At 39.6% G+C, this 23,789-nt stretch overlaps 1 protein-coding gene and 1 long non-coding RNA gene across 2 annotated transcripts in view; one reads left to right on the top strand and one right to left on the bottom strand.

The window, feature by feature from the left end:
* Positions 1-23,789, bottom strand: part of hnf4a (hepatocyte nuclear factor 4, alpha) — a 175,968-nt gene that overhangs the window by 129,196 nt on the left and 22,983 nt on the right. The window lies entirely within an intron of this gene.
* The window catches only part of LOC122560083 (uncharacterized), a 65,870-nt gene that overhangs the window by 27,245 nt on the left and 14,836 nt on the right, over positions 1-23,789 (top strand). Inside the window, exon 2 of the long non-coding RNA XR_006314636.2 lies at positions 16,752-16,871. This is a non-coding gene — a long non-coding RNA (uncharacterized LOC122560083). The remainder of the gene's footprint in view (positions 1-16,751; positions 16,872-23,789) is intronic.

The raw sequence follows: 23,789 nt of genomic DNA, 5'->3' as shown, positions 1-23,789 counted from the left end.
ATTAACTTCAGGTCACTTGAAAAAAATTGGGTTTGTTGTTAATTTTTTTGTAATGGGTTTTTACTGAAGAAAGTTTATCATTCTAAGTATTACCATTTCATTCAGGATCCTTTATGTCTATTAACTTTCGTGAATTGAGTTTATTGTCCCGCCACTGAAAAAAATCTTGTTTTTCCCTGCCTCCAGTTTAAAGAAATGCATTTTACTAAATTGCATGAAAAATGTTACAACTATTGTCTTGTCAGCCTCTTTGTTCTTATTTTGAAAGAGCCTGATAGCAGGCATTGTGTTTGGAGTCCTTTTAAGAAAGTGCTTCATATTTGCATATTTTAAAACCCTAACATTACTTAACAAGAAAAGAAAAAGTGAACAATAGTTTAAGATCAGGAACACCAAGTTCAGAAATTCCATCTTATGGAAATGGTTGTGTTCAGCCAGTTTGATAATGGTGAAGTATTTGTTTCGAGTGAGTAAATCCTTCTCTGATTGTCAAGATATCTGTGCCACTAACAAATATGTTTACAAGACAAATGAGTAACTAGTGGGTCTAAGTGTGACGTTGTTTGGCAGTTGGTGCAGCCTCCATTGGTGGAATGATCTGTTGCCACAATATAGGGATTCTATGATCCTATGAATAATGCATACTTGCTTTCTCATGCCCAGTGAGTCGAGGAACAGATAGTTATTTATATTGTACACAATGAGGAAGAAGACTACATTTATCATTCCTCTGGTTCGGCAGAATGACAGAAAGATGGAGTGGAAGCTGTAAAAAGGTCGAACTCTGTGCCATCTTGGAACTGTCTGTCAGAGCAGCCTATGCACCAAGCATCTTAATGTACATCAGCATTTGAATTCTCCTGTCACCTCATGAAGTTCCTTATCTGACTCTGTAGCAGAACTTATCCTTCCCCATAACATCTGGGGAACTGGCACAAAAAGCATCCTTTCTAACCCCTACCCCCTGCAGCCTGATTCACAGCCCTACTCAACACTAGCTTCTAAAGAATGAGAAGTGGCAATATCTGAACTGATGGCTGTGTGTGAGAGATCAAACAATGAGGTTCCATTAGTGCTGATCTGCTTCTTTCTTGCCTCCAGCTGTGGCTGCTGAGGCTGGATTGCAGAAAATTAGAAGCAGGAAGTGGTCGGAAAACAACTATTCCATGGTCATATCATCAGCAGCTTGCTCAGCATGTCAGATCGCAGGATGAGGTTGTAATGGCATTTGAAAATGGCAGAAGCTTGGCACCAGCCTCAGTGTTGCTGGTGACACTGGATGTCACAGGCTATGTTGCAGCAACTGCCATGGTGGAAAGAGCCATCTTCCACAGAAAATGCAGGAATCCTTGTTCCCACTGGGGTCCGCTCTGCTCACTTTCACTGTGTGTAATCCTATCTGCAAGAGAAAAGGAAGAATTTTGGTGCATGTGTGGTGTACATGTGAGATTGGGTTCATTGCTGGATTTGCGAGTATGAAGTGGAGAATCTGAATGCTTGGCATGATGCCTGAGAGCCACGTGCTGTGTATGGGCTTAAGGACCCTGGAGCAACCCTGTGATGTTGTTCCCATGCGGACAGAGACAGAACACGTAAGAATGTGATACACTGGAAGAATGTCACTAGAAAAATGAACACATGAAGAAGATAGTTTAGTTCTTAATAATTATAATTATAAATTCAAGCCTGATATATCTATGATTATCATATATATCAGTATTAATATTTAATAAATAATCATAGAACCTTTACAGTGTGGAAACAGGCCATTTGGCCAAACAAGTTCACACTGACCCTCCAAAACGTAACCCACCCAGACCAATTCCCTACCCATTATTTCCCCTAGCTGATGCACCTATGGGCAATTCAGTGTGGCCAATTCACTTAATGTGCACATCTTTGGACTGTGGGAGGAAGCCAGAGCACCCAGAGGAAACCCACGCAGACACAGGGAGAATGTACAAACTCCACACAGACAGCCGCCCAAGGCTGGAATTGAACCCAGGTCCCTGGTGCTGTGAGGCAGCAATGCTAACCATTGAGCCATCGTGCCACAAGTCTAAGCCTGAAGACAATTCTTGACATTGCCTTCTCCCCAACCAGTTGGTCTTGATCCCAAACACATTGTGCAGCATCAAACCACACGATAAAAGACTAGGTACTGGTTATAGTGTATGTTAGGAGATGTGCACATCAGGTAGTCTGAGAAAGTGGAATGAAGGGTCAGGGATATCATGTGAAGATGTCTTCATGTACTTGACTGCCCATGTGAGATTATTAGATTTCTTGTAGTGCTGCTGCTAGGTCATTAGAGTCAGACACTAGGAATTAAAATCCCTGCATCAATCATTTTTAATTAGGTGCCCCTCTGATACCACACAAATCATAACGTCTCTATAAATGAACTTGTTTAGTTGTATCCTGCAGCACATCCATTACCTGAACCCTCTTTCTCGATGTTCTAAATTGCAGCATCAATATTCAGCAGCTGCATCCTGTAACATTATCCTTGCAAAAAGGAGAAAGAATAGGAGCTGGCTGCATTTGGTGCTTTTGTTGCCTGGGTCTCTAATGAGAGTAAAGGCAACTGATTGTAAGCCAGATATTAATTCTATGGCAGACATTAACTCTATGCTACAATCATGGAAAAGAGGAAGCAAAAACAAACGTCCACTGCCTACTTCAACAGAACTCACTCAGGGAGGTCACAAAACATGAGCTTTGCACCCAAATCACAGTAGAATCCAAACTTAAGTTCAAAATACCTGGTAAATATGATACTTATTTTAAACTCTTGTCTGATATTACATCTGTGCAGTACCTTGGTACATTTTCCATGTTACTATATGCGTTTTAAAAAATTATTCAGGGGATCTTGGTTACAATGACTGCACCAGCATTTGTTGCCCAGCCCTAATAGTCCATGAGAATAGAATGGTGAGCTGCATTCCTAAGCCACAGTCATCCATTTGGTGTGGTTACCCCAAGGTGCTGTTAGAGAGTGAGTTCTAGGGTTTTTGATCCAGCAACAGTAAAGAAATAGTAATATCTTTCAAATTCAGGATAGTGTGCAGATGAAGATGAAGTTGTGGCAGGTGATGTTTCCATGTATCTGCTGCCCTTGTCCATCTAGATGGTAGTGGTCATAAGTTTGAGAGATGCTGTCTCAGTAGGTATGGTGAATTTCTGCATGGTGCATCTTGTAACTGGTACACACTGCAGAACAACTTTGGTGTTGGAGGGAGTGAGTGATTGTGGATATGGTATCAATAAAGCAGGCTTCTTTATCAGGGATTCTATCAAGCTTCTTGAGTGTTGACAAAGGTGGTGTCATCCAAGAAAGTGAGGAGTATTTCATCACACTCTTAACTGGTGCATTGTCAATGCTGGACAAGTGTTGAGGAGTCTGGAGGTGAGTTACAACAGGATTCTTGTCTTTTGACCTACTCCTGTATTCACAGTATTTATGTGGCTAGTCAAGATCAGTTCCTTCTCTAAGTCCCAAGATGTTGATAGCAGGGCATTCAGTGATTATCATATCATTGAATGTCAAAAGATAATGTTGGTACCCTCTCTTGCTGGAAATGGTCATTGCCTGGCACTTGTTAATTGGCACATGTCTGTCCAAATCTGGTTATTGTTTGGTCATGCTGCATTTGGGCAAGGGCTGCCTAAAGCATTCATAAATTATGGTGATCATTGTGCAACTATCAACAAATGTTCCCATTTCTGGCCTTACAATGGAGGATGACCATTGTTGAAGTAGCTGAAGGCGGTTGTGCCTAGGAAACGTCTTGGAGAACTTCAGCAGTGATGTTCTGGGGCTGAAATAACTGACCTCCAACAACCACAACCATCTCATATGTGCCAGGTATGATTCCAACCAGCAGAAAGATTTTCTCATGATTCCCATTGACTTCAGTTTTGCAAGGGTACCTTGAGGTCACACTCGGTCAAATGTTGTTATGATATCAAGGGCTGTCACTTTCAATTCAGCTCTTTTGTTTATGTTTGAACCAAGGTTATGATAAGGTCAGGGGCTGATTGCTCTGGTGGAAGCAGTGTCAGTGAGTCCTAAGTATGTGCTGCTTGATAGCATTGTTGATGACACCTTCTATCACTTAACTGATGACTGAGAGCAGGCTAATGGAGTCATAATTGGCTGGGTTGAATTTGTCATGCATTTTGTGCACAGGACATACCTGGGCAATTTTCCACATTGTTGAGTAGATGCCAGCATTGTACCTGTACTGGAATGGCTTGGCTAGAGGCATTGCAAGTTCAGGGGCAAATGTCTTCAGCGCAACTGTCAATCCACAGCATTTGTAGCATCCAGTGCTTTCAACGATTTCTTGATATCATGTGGAGTGAATTGAATTGTCTAAAAACTGGCACCCATGATGCTGGGGACCTCCAGTGGATGTTAATGCAAGTAATTGTCCCAAGGACAATATAATGTATATCACTTAAGACTGGAAGAAAATGGACTGGACAGAACCCTTTGTTTAAGATAATGTTTCTGATGGAGTTAATGTCATGTTAGGTTGGCCCCACTCATTCTATTGCTGTCACACCCAAGTTGTGAGCGGAGGCAAGAAGTTTTACTCTCGCTGCATCAGGTCCTGATATTTATTCATGCATGTAGTTGTACATTTTGCTAACGTGCAACAAATCTACTGGTTATCTAAGAACAGTGACCCTTTGTTGAAACCCTATGTTTGTGTATCCTCCTCAACTAATCACAAGGTCGACCCAAAACAAAGCAGAGACAAAGAAATGTTTGATGGCAAAAGAACCCATAGCTGGTATGTCATACTGGTAGAGTTAGCAATTACTACAAACATCAGGAGTAATCACATAGAAAAAGATCACATGGTTGCATCTGACCCTCACCACAAGGAGAAAATATCCAGAAGAAAAGAGAGAAATTCAAGCAAGTGAATTTAATAATCTAAGAGCAATATTGGTTTAAGATGATACAGTCAGCAGCTGAAATACAAATAAAGAGAGACAGCTGCAACCATGGAAGCACCAAAAAGATAATTTTAGCCCTCCAGAAGCAAATCTTCATCAGAAGCTGTTAAGACGTTCTGGACCAAGAGCATGGACTGGGAAAAGGGAAAATAAAACCTGGCCACACTTAGAAAATGCAGTGACCTCAGAGAAGGGAGTTTTGTAAGGGGCATCTGAAGGCTCCAGAAGAAAAAAGTTAGAAACCCCCAAGGGTAAACGAATACCTGTAATAAACAGTTCAAAGATCAGACAGGGAAGGAAGGGAATGGCAAGGGATGGTTTCTTCTCACACAAGGAGTGTTAGAGCCTCAGACTTCAGACTCCACAATACACAGCTACAAGGAACAGTGAAAGGGCCAGTAGGGGATCTTAGATTGAGGCTACCAAATTGGAAAGGCCTCAGCAATTACTTATGCCGACAATGAACTAAATATGAGAAAATCTGATGAATGAGTCCAGCAGAAGGAGAAAAGCCAGGCAAATTAAAGATTTAAAAGGACCGTCATCAATAATTAATCTGTGAGGATGTAGAAAGATTTTTAAAGGCTGCAGACAGAAAAGTTATTTAATATTTGTGTGAAAGTTCTTGGTGCTTTAGACCATGAAGGGTAGGAATTTTACTTCGGATTAAGCAGGAACACTCCCTTGCCTTACACAAGACAGGAAAACATCAGGGTTTAATTCTATCTGATGGGCAGATCAATGGCGGATGGATTTTAACCTTGAGAAGTGTGAGGCAATGTACTTTAGCAGAAGTAACAAAGTGGGGAGTACTTAATGAATCATTGGACACTGGAAAGCTCAGAGGAACAGGGAAATTTGGGGTGCTTGTCCAAGATCCTTGAAGGTAGTGGTAGTTAAGAAAGCTGATATAGTCGTAGCATCCATTTTAAGAGCAGAGAGATTATTTTGGAGCTGTACAAAATCTTGGATAGGCCACAGCTGGAGTTCTGTGGGCAGTTTTGGTCACCACATGACAGGAAGGTTGAGATTGCAGTGGAGGAGGTACAGAGGATGTTGCCTGGATTGCAGCATTTTACATAGGAAGAGAGGCCAGATAGGCTCACGTATTTTCTTTCAAGCAGAGAAAGCTGAGAGGTGACCTAACTGAAGTGTTTAAGATTATGAGGGAAATGGTCAGAGTGGATAAGAAGCAGCTGATCCCCTTATCTGAAGGGTCAATAACCAGGGAGCATAATTTTGAGGTGAAAGACAGGGAGTTTAGAGGTGACTTGAGGAAATCTCTTTCACCCAGAAGGTAGAAGAGGTCTGGAATGAATGACCTGAGAGAGCAGTAGAGGCAGGAAGCTTCATAATCTTTTAAAAAGTATGTGGCTGAGCACTTGAAATGTTATAACATTCAAGGCTATGTGTCAAGTGCTAGAAAGTGAAATTAGTAAAAATAGGTCAGCACAGATTTGATGGGCCAAAGGGACTCTTTGATATTGTAAGACAGTATCTACCATTTTGATCACTTAAAATATGGAAAGCCATGAAAATGTCTGGGGAACATAATAATTAGTCGAAGGATGAACAGATTCAATTCAATTTAGAATAGTATTGGTGAAGGCAAGAGTAGAAGCTTAAAGAACAACAAAGTTAAAGCAATATTATACAGATTTATAAAAAAAACTTTACAGTAATAAGATTGATTAGCACACAAGAAGAAATTGGAAAGAAGATATAATATTTCCTAGCAGATTCAAGTTCAATTACAGCAATGGACTGTACAAAATCCAAAATTGTACTGTATGGGACCCAACAGTTCTTAAAGTACAGCAATGCCTCAAAATCAAACATGAAATATGGAAGTTATACATTGTTATAAAGTTGAAGAAAAGGAGGTGGTTACACATGCAAAGACCTTTAATATAGTAACCTCTTATAGAAAAGATAATTGAGGCATTTATTGGGGAAATTGGTGATCCCAATGATAGAGTATTCACAGAATTTGTTTGTGCTAATGACCATGATGTTGAATTGAAGCTTACAAGTGGCTAGATTTATATCCTATCAAATAAGTTACCATGGCTGAAGAGAAAGAAACTACAGAGATGAGACAGTTTGACATTGGTTGAATAACTATGAAGACCATAAAAACACTGCAAGTTGCACGACAGTTGACATTTATAATTTTTTTCACAATCAATAATCTTCAATTTTGAGCTAACATGCATATCATAACTTCAACTTCCTTCAGAGAATATGAGCTTGACTGCCTTTAAGAGAACAACTGGTCCAGAAGGAAACATCAAATTATTGATCAAGAAACAAATAGTTGTTAAAAATCTTTCATAGGACCAGCTAGAATCATGGCGGAATCCATAAAGAAGAAAACATTTGTTGAGGTGACTGACAAAGGCATAAAAGAAATGTTCCACATCACCGAGAAGAAACAATGGTCAGCAAACTAAAACAAGGTCAATCAAATGTGTCACAAAGGCAAGAGTGACCAACGCTGTGCCACCATTATGTTGAAGAATGGCCAGGTCAAGAATCCAGCAAATTAGGTGAGGAAACACACTCTGAGTGCCAACAGCATTTCAAAATCATGGATGATTTACTAGTGAATGACAAAATACTAGGTTATTCCTGTTTCTCTTTGGGAAAATATACAGAAAATGAAACACTAGGGACACTTAGGCATCTCCAGATGTACAGTAAGGGTTCAGTAAATGATGTGGTGACCAAAGACCTTAACAGAGATTGAAATATCATGTATCATTGTCCAATCTGCAACTGTACAGCATTGTCAAATCTGGAAAACACCATCATCCCAGGGAAATCAGAAGCTAAAACTCTGCAAATCCTGAATAACCAAAGGGTTAAACAGTCAGGGAGAGGAAGAAATAAATAGCATAACTGTTACTGGAGAAAATGTATTGGGGAAACTAATAGGTCTAAGAGCTGTTTGGTTACACCCAACATATTAAACAAAGTAGCTACAGAAATATTGGATGCACTTGTAGTAATCTTCCAAGAGGCCTTAGATACTGAAAAAGCCACAAAGGATTGGAAAATTGCCAATGTAACATCTTCATTCAAAAAGGGTCAAGAAGACAGACAAGAAGATAGCTTAACATTTAGTGTCATAGAGATGTATAGCATGGAAACAGACCGTTCAGTCCAACCCGTCCATAGCAATCAGATATCCCAACCCAATCTAGTCCCACCTGCCAGCACCCAGCCCACATCTCTCCTGAGCCCTCCTATTCATATACCCATCCAAATGCCTCTTAAATGTTGCAATTGTACCAGCCTCCACCACTTCCTCTGGCAGCTCATTCCATACCCGTACCACCCTCTGTGTGAAAAAGTTGCCCTGTAGGTCTCTTTTATATCTTTCCCCTCTCACTCTAAACCTATGCCCTCTAGTTCTGGACTCCCTGACCCCAGGGAAAAGACTTTGCCTATTTACCCTATCCATGCCCCTCCTGATTTTGTAAACCTCAATAAGGTCAACCCTCAGCCTCCAACACTCCAGGGGAAACAGCCCCAGCCTGGTCAGCCACTCCCTATTGCTCAAACCCTCCAACCCTGACAACATCCTTGTAGATCTTTTCTGAACCCTTTCAGGTTTCACAACATCTTTCTGATAGGAAGGAGACCAGAATTGCATGCAATATTCCAACAGTGGCCGAACCAATGTCCTGTACAGCCGCAACATGACCTCCCAACTCCTGTACTCAATACTCTGACCAATAAAGGAAAGCATACCAAATGCCTTCTTCACTATCCTATCTACCTGCAACTCCACTTTCAAGGAGCTATGAATCTGCACTCCAAGGTCTCTTTGTTCAGCAACACTCCCTAGGACCTTACCATTAAGTGTATAAGTCCTGCTAAGATTTGCTTTCCCAAAATGCAGCACTTCTCATTTATCTGAATTAAATTCCATCTGCCACTTCTCTGCCCATTGGCCCATCTGGTCAAGATCCTGTTGTAATCTGAGGCCACCCTCTTCGCTGTCCACTACACCTCTAATTTTGGTGTCATCTGCAAACTTACTAACTGTACCTCTTATGCTCGCATCCAAATCGTTTATGTAAATGACAAAAAGTAGAGGACCCAGCACTGATCCTTGTGGCACTCCACTGGTCACAGGTCTCCAGCCTCCAGAAAAACAACCCTCCACCACCATCCTCTGTCTTCTACCTTTGAGCCAGTTCTGTATCCAAATGGCTAGTTCTCCCTGTATTCCGTGAGATCTAACCTTGCTAATCAGTCTCCCCTGGGGAACCTTGTCAAACGCCTTACTGAAGTCCATATAGATCACATCTACCGCTCTGCCCTCATCAATCCTCTTTGTTACTTCTTCAAAAAAACGCAATAAAGTTTGTGAGACATGACTTCCCACGCACAAAGCCATGTTGACTATGCCGAATCAGTCCTTGCCTTTCCAAATATATGTACATCCTGTCCCTCAGGATTCCCTCCAACAACTTGCCCATCACAGACGTCAGGCTCACCGGTCTATAGTTCCCTGGCTTGACCTTACCACCCTTCTTAAACAGTGGCACCACGTTGAAAGTTTTAGAATTATTATAAATGATGTAATAGCATTTACAACTACAAAATATAATCAAGCAAATTCTATTAGAATTACTTAAGGAGATAACAAGCAGGATAGATAAAGGGAAATCAGTAGATGTAATACGTCTGGCTTTCCAATAGGTGTTTGATTTTGATAAGGTACCATATATAGGTTACATAATAAGATAAGAACCCATGGTGTTTGGGGTGGTATGTTAGCATGGATAAAGAACTGGCTAACTAATACAAGTTGGAGAGTTGGGAAAAGGAGGAGCATTTTCAGCTTGGAAACCTGTAGCTGCTGGAGTGCCAGAGGGGTCAATACTGGAGCTTCAATTAATTATAATATACATTGACTTCGATGACAGACTTGAGTGAACATACCATTGCCAAATAAGCAGGTAGTGAGGATGACACAATGAGTCTACTGAGAGATATAGGCAAGTTAATTGAATGGACAAAAACTGACAAATGGGATGTAATGTGGGAAAATATGAAATTATGCACTTTGGTAAGAAGAAGAGGAGCTAAATATTATTTAAATGGTGAAAAACTACAAAAAACTGCAGGAACAGAGGAATTTAGTTAACATCATGTGTGCCTCACAAATAAATCATGTTTAAGTGTTCAGCAGGTAAGAGGGAAGGAAAATGGAATGCCAACGTTTATTTTAGAGGACATAGACTACAAAAATACAGAAATCATGTTAAAATAACTCAATGCACTAGGCTGAACAAACCAAGAAAACTGTGGTTCTGAGGAAGGGTCACCAGACCCAAAGCATTAACTCTGACTTCTCTCCACAGTTGCCTGCCAGACTTGCTGAGCTTTTCCAGCAATTTTTGCTTTTATTGGCAAGAAAACTATGAACAATTTTGGAATCTTTGTCGATGGAAAAATATACTTGCATTGGATACAGTTCAAGAAGATTTAGTAGTTTGGTCCTACATATGGAGGGATTTTCTTATGAGTAGGGGTTGACTAAGTTGGGTCTGTACACATTGAAGCTTAGAAGAATGAGAGGTAGTTTTATTGAAGCATCTAATGTTCTTTGGGGCTTGACAGGGTAGATGCTAATAAATAATTTCTCCTTGTGGGAGATGTGTATGTGTCAGCGCCCTAAGGTCCTAGTAATTATGCAAAACATAATTGTGCTTTTTGCTCTCAAGCAATGAACATTATAGCCAAATAAGAACAGTGCCTCTTTGCCACTTAGCACTAGATAGGCCTAGACAAAGCAAAGAAAAAGGGGAATCAGTGGCAGTGAACTACTTTAAAAAAACCCTTACCCGCTACCATATACTGGTGGAGGTGGTGATTACCACAAGGTGTCAAAAGCTGTCATCTGCGAAAATATCACAATGAAAATGAAATTTTTTACTGACCCCTTTAAATTGTCCCAGTGGGTGTCCTTCCCTCTGAATGCGTGTTCAGCTATGAGAGATTAAGTTAGTATTGGCTGAAGAGTTCAGGTCAAAAGTCATGCCATTCGCGTCTCTATGTTATGGTCCTCTATTCTATTTTCTTCTAGCACTCAATTCTAATGCCTATAATAGCTATTCACCCAAATGGATATCTGGTACAGCCAACATCAAATATATACTTGTTTGGCACAGACAACATTTTGAACTCAAAACAACAACGATAGCACAAAAAAATTAGTGACATACGCAATTTAATTTTGTAGAAATGACAAAGAAAAATAGAAGGTCACAGCAGCACACCAGATGAAGTGAAGATAGTATTGTACAGTGTCTCGGTGACGGCATTTGTACTCGAAATAATATGAGGTTGGACGTGGTGAAAGATGCTATTCCATCCCATTTAAAATGGACTAAAAAAGCAAAAGAAATTGAGAAAAAAACATTGAACAGTGAGGCTTACTGCTACTTCAGCTGGCTTTCAGTAAATTGGAACATTCAGCAATTCTATATTCCAAATATAATGTGATATCAATAACAAAATTCAGTGTTTAAAATCTTTTGTGAATTTTACAATTGATGTTTTAGAAACCCCAAATGTTTTGGGTTTTTTCTTTTGCGATATGTGACATCATACCATACAAACAGAGGCATTGTTTTAAAATTGAAAATGTCCATACAGTGTCAAATGGATTCCCAATCTGTAGCCCATCTGTGTGTCAGCAAGCAACTTTATATTATGTAGCCTGGTTAGGTTATCATGTATGAAGTCTTTTGAAGATGGAAAGATGCCAAGGCTTTCCATTGTAGCTTACACGTGATTGTGTGTCCTGCTGCATGTTGGGTTTGCATGTGAACCAATGAAAGCTGCAAGATTGTGTAAAATTCAGTGAATAGTAAACAACTGAATAGATCAAATGCAACATATTAACACATGCAAGCTGATGACACAAGTGATAAGTGATATTATGCGTTTTTTGACTCCCTTGACGTATGCTGTTTTGTGCACCAGTTCTTGAATCACATGGGTAGTGTACACAGCCTGGTGGTTGGCATGCTGCACTACTATCCTCCAGCAAGAAAACCTCAGACTGTCAAACTGAGAAACATTTATTGCACCCAAACATTTTGAAACAACTTCACCTGTTGCCCACAGACTCCCATCTCCTGCCTCCACATTTGTTTTATGGAAAACTTCCGTTTTGTTAGCCACTTTGTTCTCTCATTTGGAAAAGCTGGAATTAACTTAAATATTTTCAGTCTTTCAAAAAGTGACATTATAATTTCCCGAGTATTCCGTGAGTGTTTGTTATGGAACTCATTTTGGAGAGAAATCCCTGCAAGATCATTCTGGTAGAACTTCAGTTAGCAGCTAAGTTCACTTTAGTCTTGCCACTTCATTGCCACGATCAAATGATTTACCCTTGAACTTTACAGAATTTCATCAGCAGAGTCTGAGGTTCTGCTTGAGCCATTTTTTGAAGATGTTTTGTAATTTCAGTACTAGTTTATAATTTGCCATTTTAGCCTTTTTAAAGTGCTGAGGCTGACATTCCACTCAGAATATCTAACACCTAAAAGTTAAAGTGTTAACATTTCATAAACAGGAAATGTGAACTGAGATTATTGTAGAAAGTAAATTCATACATATGCATTGCTAAAACGATGGAAAATAGGCTATAATTTTAAAGTATAAGGCATTATCATTATGTATGTCCTGACCTTTTAAGTAACTCAATTTTCAAGTTATGATCCTGCTTTTATTAGTTTTGCTGCATATTTTGCTCCTGTTCTGCTTGCAATAGTTTGTATTACATGGAATGTTATGCATCTATCTCATGGATTCTAATCCCATTCTGGGGACTGGACCAAGAAATCTAAGTTAATATTTTAATATATTTGCAAGGGGTTGCTGCACCATTAGATCTCCTACCTTTTGGATGAGGTATTAAATCAATGGACTTACATTGGACAGGAGAACTTAAAATGCTTAAACATCTTGGGATGAAATTCTGCAAGCGTTCTCCTGCTCTGCTCCTATAATTTTAGGTGAGGACAGAGAGAAACAATGGAAATAATAAGCAATACTTTTCCAGAATTCCTGCTGTTTCTCTGCTGAGGTTGAGATGAACAATCAGGAAAACATTTGTGGAAATTAATCCTGTTTTATTCAGAGATGAGAAAATAGCCTAAGATAAAATTAGCATAAAATATTATTTTTAAAAATTCAGCAAAGCTCTTAGAAGCAATCAATCCTTTTTTGTTTATTGTAAACTGGAATGTATTTCACATTATTTTATGACTAATAGGATGTTTAGCCTAAAGTTCCAAAACTTTCATGTGAAGGTGAGGTGGTACTGACAAGAGAAAAGATTTTGGGTGTACATGAAATATTCTGGAATCATATTTATCGATATTCTGAATGTAAATTCCCTTTGATGTGTTTAAAAGTTATATCCAACACCCCAAAATGATGTATATCTGCAAAAGACATAATAATGAAGACAAGAATTGCAGTTCTCAAAATTACATCATTTATACCAGCATTACAGTTGACCTAAGTTATACTTGTGAAAAAACAGGAAACAGTAAAAATCCATTGTGTTTGACTATCTTATAATTACATTGAAAACATCACTTTTGGCCAAGGTGAATTGAAATTGCTGTGGAACTAAGAAAGAATATCTACAAACCACCTTTCAGAAATTTTGGCAAAGATTTCTTGTCACAACTAATCCGTCGGACCTGGTGCTCTTATTGTGGATTCCCTAGCAGCATTCCAAATATTTTTTTCTGATGAAGCCAGTGCAGGACCAGGTAGATGAGGAAATGAAAATGACACATAGGATCAGCCTGAAACATAGGAGATAAAGACCACTTAGTGGGTGCACACTGACTACAGTCTGTGGACTGCTCTCTTAATGATGTCTTCGAAGAGACCCACATAAGGAGGCAATAAGTTGACATAGAATTCTTTCAATCCTCACATCACTATATGGTTTTTACAGTGCACACATTTAGTTCCAGCATGCTTTTCACAACCAATCTAGCTACTCCTAGTATCTCTTACCTTTTCTTAAAACTATCTTAAGTGATTTGTCAAAACAATGCTTAAAATCCAGAGACGTCAGTTATGTTTGAGCCCTTAGCTCAGCATTCAGATGTAGGGGAGTCAAAATAGGCCCTATCACTACTGAAGGTACATGGAACAACTTGGTCCCGTATTCTGTCACCATATAAGCAGTCCTCTGAGAGGATTGCCTAGGGAAGTAACATAAAATATCAAGAGGACAGAGCAATGCACCCTAAAGACAGACTCTGGTTATGCTACTTGAGTTGGTCCTGATTCTGAGTACGTACTGATCAACAGAGGTCAGGCCTAATGTCTTGAATTAGATTGTGTACACGCTGAGAAATATTGCCTTTTGTGTCTGTATAATGCCTGCCAAATGCTCCTCAAAGACCAAAAGGCTCCCGATCAAAGCATCCACTTTGGCTGCTCTGATTATTCTGTTGACCTTTTGCGGAAATGGTGTAGATATTCAATATCACCTGCGACAAGAGGTCATTGATATTGAACATTCCCATGACAGTCTGTCTATTTCTGCCCTCTAAAGGGTCCTCAATGATTTCGTGTGCATGTAATATTCATATACAGCAGGACTCCTAAAGCCCTCAGACTTAGTATAGTTTCATTCTTTATTATTAAATCCTGTTTTCAACTTTGATGCTTCCAGTACCATGAGGGTAAGGAAGAGGAATGTCACCCAAGCAAAAGAATGGCAGAAAGGGGTCAGAGGAGCAGATAATTTACTTTGGTGCATTTCATTACACTGCAAAGATGTTCTGGGTTTCACTACGATGGGATTAACAATTTGATAGATTAGTATTTCAGTTTTGCTTCAAGAATTATGTTAAGAGTGTTATGTAATATCTTGGTAGAATTGCTGCTTCTGAAAATGGCTTTATTGATGCCTGAGCTTGTTTATGTAAGCATCTGGAATAACTCATGTTAACTACTCTTTGAAGTCATGTGAAATGTTATGGAATATATGGATGTCTGGTAAAAATAACATTGTTCATTATTTGAGCACATTATTCAGACATGAAATGGGGTGAAAATTTCTGCTGCTTTGATCTGTGCTGGTAATGGTGAAAAAATTGGGAAAATGAAAAAAATCAGGTTCTTGACGTCAAGAACAAAACCTTCTAGTTTTCCCCTTTGGGTTTAAACAGCAAGTTCTGAATTTCGTTCAAGAGCAGTGATTACCTTATTTCCATGCACTTATTTCTCAGGATTAGTTAAACTTGCTTCATTGACTGTAGTTCTCAGTTCTCCATTTCTTCATATTGCTCTTGTCTGGGCAGGTAGCTCACAGCAGCAGCTCACCATTTGCTTCTCTGGGCCTTCTGATAATTCCATCTTCACCACAATGTCCCTACATACCCTATGGACCCTGTCAACTTCCACCATCTATCTCTGCAAATGAGCATCAGCAAACCACCAGCCCCATCAACTCACACACCACATTTTTCCTTTCAGACTTCACTTTGGAGCTCAGTGCACTTTTGACTTACACACCTCTGCCAGGTCGCTTTGCATTCAGGGACACAAATGCATGTCGATCATTTACACACAATGCATCTTATGGCTCCAAGCTTACTTTCTTAGCACTCATTATTTATGCTAATTGCAGGCTGCCATTCTCAGTGGCAAGCATTTCTTTTTAGTGTAGAGGGTGAGGCACACAGCTTGTCACAGTTTGGTGCATTGAACAGTCAAGGGGATGAAAATGTTGCTGTATGGCACTATGCTATGCCAATATCACATATACAGTACGTATCAACAGTTTATGCCACAAGCACTCTGCATGTGCTTCAATGAAATGGCTATGTCTAAAACTCAAAGGGGACCAGTCCTTTGTTTGGTCAAGAGGGATTATGGTCAGTCAGGAGTCACCTCTATAGTCAGTCAATTCCTTCCCATTCCAGTCCAGAGAGTTGATTACAATCAGTCCAAGGGATCACAAGTTTGGCAGTCAGGGTGCTCCAAAGATATCTATTCCACAAGAGGGTCAAGTTTTCCTGCAATTGGACAAAGGGAAGGACTGAGTATAAACACAATGGATGAAAGAACAGTTAATTGAGATGCAGGAGCAGCAGTGGTGAGGTGTCCCCAGTGTGAGAGTATGAAGTGCAGTGATCAGGGAGGATGAGGTTGGTCAGAGCATCTGGGTGGTCATGAAGCATGGAATAATGAAAGTTCTCATCCATGAGTGTCCAAGAGATGGAAGTGCAATGGTAGGGCTAGAGTAATTGGTGATTCTGTAATTGTAAGGTAACAGAGAGAAGATGGTGACAGTTACCTTTATAGAGCACAGGAGATCATTAAAAGTTTCTTAACTGGTATGTTATTTTACACCAATGTAAACAAAATGACCCTACCTCATCAATCTTTCTCAGAGGCTGTAATTTCACAGTTCTGGTACGATCATTGTTAACAAAATTATGCACTTTCTCCACTGTTTGTATGTCCTTTATCTATGAGAAAACTAGGATTTGCACAGTGCTGTCTGACCAGAGTTCTTTGCCAGTTGAATATAATTTTAAAAATGAGGTTCTTAAACCCTAAAGTAAGTTCCATTGCTTTGTTTATTGTTTTGCTTGTCTGAAATGCTATTTTAATGGTTTGTTCAGTTGTACCTCCAGGTCCTTTACTTTTTTTTAGTCCACTTAGTTTCTCACTTTCTGTGGTGTAACTGAGGTCTCTGTTTTTCTTATCAGGGCAGAATTGCACAAGATGAAATTCAACGTGTTCAGTAAGTGACTCAGTTAAAAGGATCTCTTGGCTGTAAAGGGTCTTCGAAGATGGTGTAAAATGTCTGGATCTAAGCAATTGAGGAGGTAAGCTTGTTGCTTCTCTGAGGCTGCTGAGCAAGCATACAGATCCATTTTAGAGAATGGAGTGGTGCAATAAAGCAACCACTACAAAATTATCACATGCAGCATTGCTGAACATGACAAAAGGGGAGGCTGCCTGTAGCTATGGGATGGATTTTACATTTTCTGATTTGGTGAGGGAGGCAGAACAGAAAGTGAGAGCTCGCTCCTGCTCCCACTGTCTCAGCTCATTGAATCAAGCATTAGATGGCCTATTGGCCAGTTGGAAGGCAATGCAAAGGATTAATGAGGAGTCTCGCCCAGGATATCACAGGGTAGGTGGGTTATGCTATGAACAAGAAGTGAGGTCATGGCTAAAAACTTAGAAGTTTGCTCTCTGAATCTGGTTTCCTTTTGTTTTCATTGCAGGCTTAGGAAAAAACAAACAATCAAGCTCAAAAATCATACATTACTGCCATTATCTGCTGCTGCAGGCGACCATAATCCCAGTGGCAGGCGTTTGCTTCCCCTGTTGTGTTATAAACCTTTATTCTTGCCATAAATGCTTCCTAAATTTTTTCCCATCTGATGCACAGGATAGGCAGCAGACTGGAGAAAGTGGTGTCGCATTCTAAGAACTCTTTTACAAGCTCAATCAAGGGCCATTGAGGGTGAGGGTGGAGGCAAGCATTAGGTGAGGGCATGCATTAGCATAGGGGTAAAGGCAAGACATTTTAAAGTTATTGCTCAAGATATTCTTGCACCCAGACTATGGCTATGATTCCTCTGACGGGCCATGGCCCATGAGTCATCGAGAAGCTGTCCAACTCCTTAAAATCTGTAGGGGGTGAGTAAATGTCCATCCCTGCAATAGAGCTGGCCATTTTGGAATTATAGATTGAAGGTTCATTGCATTCTTTATCAGTGCTGGTGAAGGTTTGGGATAGTAGAAGTCTTTGAATGGGATCTCCTGACCATTTTATAGATCTGTGGAGTCTCTATAATCCTGAAAATATTAAGGCTCTTCTTATAGAGTTCCAGGTAGTGTGCATCCACAAACTTTCATAGGTAGTTGCTACATGTGTGCGTGTCAGGGCTTCATGTTGGCCTAAAATGCAACAGGAGCAGACATCTTTACATTTGCTGCTGTTGTCATTGGAAGATCTCACGATTAACCTGATTCTGTCTGACCCGTCTAGTTCTAGCTTTATCTGCTTTTATTTAAGATTTGCAGCATTTTATACTTTCTACTATGAAATCAAGTTTATTTCATATTTTATCAGTGTATGTTGTAATTATGTGATTAGTGAATTAAGTAAGCTGCATATTTCTTCTGAACTGAACCATTATCACAAAACTATAGAACAACTTAAAATAGCAACAAAGGAAAGGACATTCTCAAAATTCCAACCCAATCTCCTCTCATTACTATTGCAGTTTTCTGGCTTTTACTGCCATATTTTGCAGTACCAATGACTTGTGGCTTGTGGTTGGAGTAATCATGTAATTTGTGGGATTTCTATGTATAACTATAGGGTTATTTCTTGTGAGCTTAGCTTTGTACTTTGAGTTACTAAGTGGTGGATTTTCAGTGTATCTGAAGTTATAAATGAGCTTTCAAGTATTTCTGTAGCTTCAATGATTTGTTTTAAAAACAGCTTTTGAAGAATTGCTTCAGAGTGAACAGGTTTCGTGCATTTGATAATGCTAATCGATTCCTGTTTACTGAGATTACTTTGTTGCATTGCAACACAAAAGAGGCTCGTTGGAGTCTTCTGGAAAAGCTTAAAGACAGTACCCATAGGTGTTTGAGGAAGTTGATTAGTTTCATTTTTGACTTTGAGTAGGTTAGAGTGAGAAGCATTAGGTAAAACCCTGGAGTGATCATTTAAAGCTGGGTACATTTAAGCAGGTGTATGATAACTCCAAGAAGAAGCAATTTTCTGTATCTTTCTACAGGTTGAGGCCACAAGACTTCAACGTAACAAGACATGAAATACAGGACACTGGTGTGAGTGGTGTTTTAGGTAGTGTAGCATTGGTGTGTTTTGATTATTATATAGAAACTGTTTTGTTCCTTTTAGATTTATAAAGAAGTGTTTTGGAATTAATTGGGTTTTACTTGTACGGTGTTTTAACAATCTATGAATGTATATTATGAATGCATCATTTGGATTGTTATTTATATCTTCATTTCCTTTGTTAATAACTTTCCATTTTATTGTTAAAGTGAAATCTACAGGAATGCATGTGTATGTTCCAGCACAGACCATTTTGATAAAGCCAAAATAAATAAAAATATGATTATCAAACCAAGGATCTGAATTGTGCAGTAATAACATCATCTGGGATATTAACAGGGTAGAAAGTTACCATTGATCCTACTTTCTGTGCTGATTCTAAAGTCCTATCTAATTTGCAGTGGTAGAGCAAAAGCCACTATTGAGTCTTAACAAGAAGAGGTACTTAAGAGGTAATAATAAGGGTTGCTTATTGTGTGACAGCAAAGGGTACAAGTTACATTCACTAGTTAGGCATAATTACAAAAACTATCAGGAGCCAGAGGTGACATGTTTGCCTCCATTAGGACCTTGTTTTAGACTGCCTCTTCTTCACTCAAAGATTGTGACATCAGTGAATTGGGTAGAGCTGAATCTAGCTTCAATAGTAACTCTATCACAACCATTATCTAATACAACATTTGCTTCCTAACCCATCAGGTTTCACTTAGAGTCATAGAGATGTACAGCATGGAAACAGACCCTTCGGTCCAACCCGTCCATGCCGACCAGATATCCCACCCAAACTAGTCTCACCTGCCAGCACCTGGCCCATATCCCTCCAAACCCTTCCTATTCATATACCCATCCAAATGCCTCTTAAATGTTGCCATTGTACCAGCCTCCACCAGCCTGTATGGCAGCTCATTCCATACACGTACCACCCTCTGCGTGAAAAAGTTGCCTCTTGGGTCTCTTTTATATCTTTCCCTATATATCTCACCCTTTTTATATCTCACCCTAAACCTATGCCCTCTAGTTCTGGACTCTAGTTCTGTCAGATCACCTTCCAACATTGCTATCACTGACAACTTCATCACCAAACCAAATGGATTTTGCTCCACTCACCTCTCTTTTGCTTTCCAGAGATTCTGTTTCCTTTGTGATACTCTTCTACTTCTGTATCTAGCTTCTATTTCCTTAGGATCTTCCTCTGGCCCAGACTCCTTCTGAGTAAAGTGTAAATTAACTGCTATTTTATGATTGACTGTTGGAGTTTCCCTATTTATAATCTCCTTTACAGTCTGCATTTCCCAAGTCTGTTAATTCTTTGGCTATTCCCCCAGCTTTGTTTTCACAATACCTTAGTGTATGTCCCCATTTTTTGCTAAAGATGCAATACCAGTTCTTTCACTTACCTTAATTTTCCCTTCTGGGCTTGTCTGCTATTTTTACGTAAACATATTTCACCTCACCTCATCTGTGCCTGCCTCTTATTTACCAATGAGGAGTGAGGAAAGTATGAGACATATTGAAAGCATGGTTAGACTTAGTGTAATCTTCACATCTATAGACTTCGAAGTGAAGGGATTTGTCATGAGGCGATCCCTGCACATGTCCAAGTGGGATTATTTTATCCTGAAAGTTAACCAAGTTTATTCAAATACAAAAAATATATTTTATAATATCCTGGAAATAAAGACGGATGCCAGGAAGATACATGGGAAAAAAGTGTTATAACTCTAAGAGGAAAGGTTAATTTCGCGGCACTGACTCCTTATCACTAAGGATTGAATTTAGAAGACAGAAATTTAGTAGTTCATAGATTAAATACATTTCATTAAACATTTCATAGGTTGTAATCCTCATTATGTCTTATCTAAGCAAAGCTTCATTTAAATTTAAATTACTTTTAGATCTATACTCGATTCATCACATTGAAGTATCAATTTTGAGTGTGATTCTACAGCTGTGGTCTCCCTTTTTCAATACTTGTTGTTTCTTATATCATCCATCAGTGAACTTTTCTGTTTGTCAATCCAGAATTGAGGGCGTTAGCAAATACACAGATGCAATAAACTTGGAATAATATTTGAGCAAAAATTGAACAGGATGTAGTAATTATAGAAATTAAACATGAACAATGAACTTTGCATTTCTAAAGCTATGTCTTTCCCATTGGCAATGTTGCTTTAAACAGGTTTCAATTATATATTTGATATATCATGTTAAAAATGTTTTTCCGATGCATTTCCATTGCAATGCTGAATTTTACTGGCTACCTTCTGGACCGGAAAACTGGCAGGTATAAGTGTAAATTAGGATGTCATGCCATTGGCATTGTGGCCCATCTGCCCCACCCCAGTCTTATGGGTGGCAGAAGAGGCTTCCAACAGCTCAGCCACCCACAGCCAGTCAAGAGAAGTTAATGCCTAATTAAAATCATCCCATCACCACCTCAGTGGGTGATTGGAGAGTCCTGTGCCAAAGTGCACAGCGGTGGATTAAACCTGTTGATGAGTGAAAGAGGTTTGCTCACTTCATGCTTCCTGTACCAGTTTTTACCTTTCTGCCTCCACCCTTCTCCCATTCCTTGTCCAACATGCCCCCTCCATCTCCCTCATGCCATGGCCTGCCGACCTGACCCTGAGGAGATCTCAGTTTGGGGCATCCATGATTCCCTTCCTGCCTGGTCACCTGCAATTCTAGCAGTGGCCACCGATTGCAGTGTGGAGCATAGCTGGCCGGATCCGACTGACTGGCATGTCTATGAGGCAAGACCTCCTCCTGGAGATGGATGAAAGCTTTATGATAATTATAAATTTAAAGTGGGTCAACTCTGCTTAGCTGAGCTTGCCTTGAAATGTACATTTGAAAGCATAAAACCTGTCCTCACAATATAATGAAGACCAAGATTAAAAATATAATATCAAGCAAAATTAATCAGGTCTAGGGTGAGTGGTTAGCACTGCTGCCTCACAGCACCAGGGACTCTGGTTCGATTCCAGCCTCAGGCAACTATCTGTGTGGAGGTTGCACATTCTCCCTGTGTCTGCATGGGTTTCCTCCACGTGCTCCGGTTTCCTCCCACTGTCCAAAAATGTGCAGGTTAGGTGAATTGGCCATGCTAAATTGCCCATTGTGTTAGGTGTCGGAGAATGGGTCTCGGTGGGTTGCTCTTCAGAGGGTCGGTGTGGACTTGTTGGGCCGAAGGGCCTGTTTGCACACTGTAGGGAATTTAATCTAATCTAAGTAAATAATCCACAAGAACATATGAACAAGAATAGGAGGAATCCATTCGCTGAAGTCATAGTTAATCTGATAGTGGCCTTATCTTTACTTTCGTGTCTGACCCCCACAATCCTCAATTTTCTTGTAGATAAAAATCTTTGTGAATCAGCCTTATATATGTTCAATAATCAATTAATTGATTATCATGAATACTAGAGCCATAGAACTACATATCTTTCTAGTCAGCAAATAAGGGAGCTGTTTGAAATACAGAGAGCAATACAGAGAGCCACAAGGCTGATCTCCAGTGTGCAGAGATTGGGTTAAAATGGTAGTAAGCTGTCTTCCTAAACCACTGCAGTCAGTCTGGTGTAGGAACACACACACTGCTGTTAGATAAGGAGTTTCAGAATTTGACACAACAACAATGAGTATCAGTGACATAATTCCAGAGTCAAGATGGCCAGCAGCTTAGACGACATCTGGCAGATGGTGATCCTTGATCCTGTGCCCATGTTTTTCAAGGTGGTACAGATCATGAGTTTGGAAAGTAATCTTAAACTGCCTTGGCAAGTTGCTGCGTTGCATCTGATAAATAGTGCATGTAGCAGTGATGGTCGAGGGATTGAATCTTTAAGTTGATAGATGAGGTTTCAATCAAGGAGGCTGCTTTTTCCTGGATGGCAAAAAGCTCCTTCAGTGTATATTGTTGGACCTGCACTCATCCTAGCAAGTAGAGAATTTTTCATCCCACTCTTGATTTTTTCCTTGAGATGGTAGACAGGTTTCTGGGAGTTAGGAAATAAAGCCATTTTCAGTGACCATTCCTACTTCTAACCTTAGGATAGAGAAGGCATCATGGATGAACATAAAGATGCTTGGCCCTAGGATGCCATACTATGATCTGTTTTTCCTCCACAGACAGAAATATATACAGTCTGGCAGATTAAGAGTAAAGATATAAACCAACATGTTTAACATCAGTGTGGTACTGAGAGGGATGCTTTGTTGGAGATTAAATAGAATACTAAACCAGCTTCCTGTCTGCTTTTTCAGCCGAATAAAAATGTATTATTTGGTTAAGAACAGAAGCGTTGTCTTTGTATTTTGGCCAACATTTATCCCATTAACCTAACATCACTGAAAAACATCTGGATATTTATCCCGTAACATTACACTCTGTGCAATTCTGTCATGTTTTATACAGCACTTCTGCAAAAAAAAAGGCAACACTTCAAAAGTATTGAATTGGTGTTAAGCTTCATAAGATGTTCTGATGTTGTGGAAGATGAAATTATTTCTTTCCATGTTAAACAGTATTCGGAGCAAAGAGAAAATTTATAGCAAATTACAAACTTTCTTGAAACAACAAAATGCTTCTCCTATGTTACCACTCAACATTAAACTTTGCTGAAAATGTGTTGCTGGAAAAGCGCAGCAGGTCAGGCAGCATCCAAGGTTCAGGAGAATCGACGTTTCGGGCATAAGCCCTTCTTCAGGAGCATTAAACTTTGGCCTGTCATGTTTAGAGAGGAGCTCTACTATTGTCCCATGTTGACCTCAAAATGACTGCTGTCTCAGTCACACATGCATCTTACAGAAAGAAAACAAATTAATATTCAAATTTCCAAACTCTACCTTAAAGTCACTGCTACTTGTTACATAAGTTAATAGTTCAAAAGGACAATGCGGAAATTCACCCAATCTAATG

Source organism: Chiloscyllium plagiosum, unplaced genomic scaffold (genome assembly GCF_037043375.1).
Source record: "Chiloscyllium plagiosum isolate Xiang-an unplaced genomic scaffold, Cpla_swu_hap1 HiC_scaffold_15, whole genome shotgun sequence".
Lineage (NCBI taxonomy): Eukaryota > Metazoa > Chordata > Chondrichthyes > Orectolobiformes > Hemiscylliidae > Chiloscyllium > Chiloscyllium plagiosum.
Note: the sequence above shows the minus strand (reverse complement) of the source record. Positions and strands in the feature narration are given on the sequence as shown.